The sequence below is a fragment of the Acomys russatus genome, chromosome 24, assembly GCF_903995435.1.
Source record: "Acomys russatus chromosome 24, mAcoRus1.1, whole genome shotgun sequence".
NCBI classification, from domain to species: Eukaryota; Metazoa; Chordata; class Mammalia; order Rodentia; family Muridae; genus Acomys; species Acomys russatus.
In genome coordinates, this window is record NC_067160.1 from 44,054,861 (window position 1) to 44,059,053 (window position 4,193).

Genomic DNA, 4,193 nt, shown 5'->3' on the forward strand with positions numbered 1-4,193 from the left:
CTGTTGTGCAACATAAAATTGTTAATTATAGCTTTTATTCTTGTAAAATTTGCAAAGTAGAGCTGAGATGATTGCTATAGTTTAGTGTTGATAAGAACTGGACTATAATACAAAGGAAATGCAGTGGGGAGCTGAGCAAGGACATCTGAAAATGCTGTCACAGACATGATTTTGTTACGTATTTTTTTGTTTGAAGAGCATATTCAGGGGGAGGTTATCCCCCTCAGCAACAGTCATAGGGGAGGGGAATAAGGGGAAAATGGGGGGAGGGAAGAATGGGAGGATACAAGGAATGGGATAAACATTGAGATGTAACAAGTATAAATTAATAATAAAATAGAAATGGAAAAAAATTATAGTAGTCTGCAAGCAGTCACAGACGAAAGAGCAGATAAAATAGGTGGACTGAATAGTGAAGATGAGGAACAAAAAATATCTATTTAGAGTTAAAAACGGGCCGAGTGTTTTCTTTTGCAGCAAGAAGAGAAACAGACCATGGAAGGCAACAGATGGACAGGAGCACTGTCAGCAGCACTTGCTCTTCCAGCAGGTCGCACTTCCTCTACAGCTGATATCTATGGTCTCGCTGTGGGGGTTCTTTCACAGGGGTCTTTCAGAGGATGTCTACAGCTAATGTGAGGAACGCCTTTTCCATGTTTATATTTGATTTTGCACTAGTCACAAGACAAAAACAAACAAACAAACAAAAACAAAGAACAACAACAACAAAGAAACCTAATACCTTCCTCTCTTGCAATCTGTTCTCCTCTCCCTTTAGGTACAACTCTCGTATCAGACATCACTTCATTCCCGGTAACACTCTTTCTGCATCCTCACTGGCATACTTAGCTATGTTTGTAAGCCACTTGCTGATGTTTTTAAAACTTTTAGCACTGGTGATGCCATACACTAACATGATCCCCGCTGTATCTCAGCAGTAGGAGGTTGTGATGGTGTAAAATCGTTCCTGGCCTGCTGTGTCCCGTATCTGTAGCTTGATCCTCTTTCCTTGTAGTGTAACGGGTTTGATCTTAAAGTCGGCTTCTATCGTGGATATAAAGGTGGTATTGAAGGTATCTTTGGAAAAACGAAAAAGGACACGAATCTTGCCCATTCCGGAGTCCCTGATGAAGGGAGCTTCAAAAAAGCTCATAGGACTTCTTTGCCATTGGAAGGAGAAGCTCTGGCGCTCCTCCCCGGTGGCTTGAAGGTTTCAGTCTTGCTCACTATGGTCAACTCCTCACCATGGATTTCTGGGGTCGAAGACTCAGGGAAGTGTGTGCAAGGAACAAAGCAGCTCTCAAAGACAGAGCAGGAGACCCTGCAAAAAACCTTAGTGAGTAAGCCCAGACAGTGGACCTCCTAGAGGCCAGAGTCTCTGCAATCCTAGCCACACAGCCTGGATCCTGGTACTTGATCGGGATCATCTTCCAATCAAAATTTAAATCTAGTATTATATTCACTCAATTCTATATTTATTCTCCTTTAGTCTTCTATTATTATTCTTCAACTTAAGTGAATAAGAACTGGAATATAAGATTAATATTACACTCCACAGGTAAAGAGAGTGTATGGCTCTTGCAGAGGACCTCAGTTCAGATCCCAACTTGCACATTAAGCAGTCACGATCATTTATAACTCCAGCTCCAACTCCAGGGGATCTGTTGTTCTTATGTCACTTCCTCTCAACATGTACACACAAACACACACACACACACACACACACACACACACACACACACGGATATTTCAGTTTTCTCACAAATCCTTCCTTAGAATTGTGTATCTAGAGTTGTACCTGGTTACACCCGGTTGATTTCTAAATTAACCATAAAAGAAGATCACTGGTCAGAATAGTGTATCCTAGCAAATGCTGGTGTTGTTGGATTGGTATATGTTTTAGTGTCTATATTCTTGTTGGTATTTATTTAATTGATTATATTAGCTTTAAGTTTTACTAAAATTAGACCTCAAAGGGTGAAGTAAATATGTCAAGGATGTAATATGTGGAAAGACCCCATTCAGATTCCCAGCTGAAGAAGTTTACTGATATTTCCAGTGCACTGAACAGAAAAGCTGGAGCATAGTTGTAATTTGCCACGAGCATTGGAACTGTTAGTTCTCTTAAATGACTGAACCTAAAAAACAAATTAAGTGAAATTATTATCTTCTTCCCTAGTTGTCAAGAGCGCCCAAGTGTTCATTTCCAATGACACTTAGTGGAATGTCATTCCACCCTTTTCAAAATAAAGTCCAAATTCTATTGAAATGCTAATAAAACTAATTAAGTTGTATCTTTTTTGAGCTTCTATGTTTTTGTCTTTAAGTTCTTTGTATTTGAGGTGCTGATAACATTTTATTTATTTATTTTTAACTTTATAGATCCCTTTTCCTGAGGGATGAAAATAATGATGAGCAAGGAGAAAAATAAAAAGACAAAAGAGAAATTATTTCAGTTCCTATCATTTAAAAAATAATGAATCTTTTTTAAATGTTCATTCCACATGGATGGTATAATTTTGTGTGCATTAAAATGTGAAGAACTGAATAACAAAAGGAATATAAGAGGATTATCAGTTCAAAGCTAGACAAGTAGATTCCACGTCCTACAGATTCTGGGAAAACAGTGAAATCTTGCTTATAATTAGGCACTAAACCTCACAAGTAACCAGAATGGAGCCTTGGATGAAGGACAACTTTCTGGTTTCATGGGATCTTGCTCACTTCATTCCTCAATTATTTTCCTTAATTCATTTTAATACAGAGGTAGTATCTACATATGAGAGTAAGATCGTCGAGTATCCTCAGTATATGAACTATGTCAAAAACTTTAATTAACATTTTGCAATCATAAATTTTTATCAAACTCAGAGCTGGAATTCAGGATATGTCCCAAAGCTAAAGTCTGAGCAGTGACTCTAGTAGGCAGAAATCAGAGTCAAGCACAGTAACTGACGTTAGGTAAGGAATGGTCACACCCTGGTATACATTTCTAAAATAACAAAGTGCTTTATGGGTACTCCAAGAAAAGTGCTAAGAGTGCAAACAAAGAGAAATAGGAACCAATCTTTCAAAAATGGATGTCTAGAAAAAAACTAACTGCATGGTTCCATGAGTTTTTATTTTCAACACTGGAAATTCTATATAAAATGTATTCTTTCAAAAGACATGTGGCTATCATATTGTTCTACTTGTAGATTTCTAGGACCCTCTGTATCCTTTTATTTTGCTGTTCTCCCATGCGTCTCTCATTTAGAGTCCCAATAGGATGCCTTTCCCTCTGTCCCAGTTTCCTGGTAAGTGAAGGTTTTCGTGGGACATGCCCCTTGGGCTAGTATGCAGATATAAGTGAGTATATACCATTTGGTCCCACTCAAACTAAGGCACCAGCCAAGGACAATACAGGAGGTAAACTTTAAACCCCTTCCCAGATCTAGCCAATGGTCAGAATATTCTCCACAGTTGAGTGGAGAGTGTGATATGACTTTCTCACATACTCTGGTGCCTCACATTTGACCATGTCCCCTGGAGGGGGAGACCTGGTGGCACTCAGAGGAAGGACAGCAGGTAGCCAAGAAGAGACTTGATACCCTATGAGAATATACAGGGGGAGGTAATCCCCCCCAGGAACAGTCATAGGGGAGGGGAATAATGGGAAAATGGGGGGGGGGGAGGAATGGGAGGATGCAAGGGATGGGATAAACATTGAGATGTAACAAGAATAAATAAATTAAAAAAAAAAAAAAAAGACATGTGGCTTATGAAGAGAGGGATGTTGAACAGCTGTGCCTGTCCAGAATGCTAAACCCTACACACCTCTCCCTCAACAAACCAACAATCCCTAGGTTCAGTTTTCTATTGTCAACAGATAAATTGCAGCTCATCTTTGGGTTCTAAGTCTAATTAAGAAACGAATTTAAAAGCCGGGCATGGTGGTACATGCCTGTAATCCCAGCACTCAGGAGGCAGAGGCAGGTGGATTGCTGTGAGTTCAAAGCCAGCCTGGTCTACAAAGTAAGTCCAGGACAGCCAAGATAACATAGAGAAAGCCTGTCTCGAATACCCTGCCCCAACCCCCCAAAAAAAGAAATAAATTTAACAACAAGCGCATAAAGTTCAAAAACAATTTTAGCAACATTTAAGAGGAAAACATCAGGACAGACAAGTTGTAAAAATAGTTAACTGCCAGAAGG

General features: G+C 39.4%; 1 pseudogene; it reads right to left on the minus strand.

Annotated features, from left to right (window-relative positions):
• Positions 1-613: 613 nt before the first annotated feature.
• LOC127206982 (ras-related protein Rab-10-like) lies at positions 614-1,153 on the minus strand (annotated as a pseudogene).
• Positions 1,154-4,193: the final 3,040 nt, after the last annotated feature.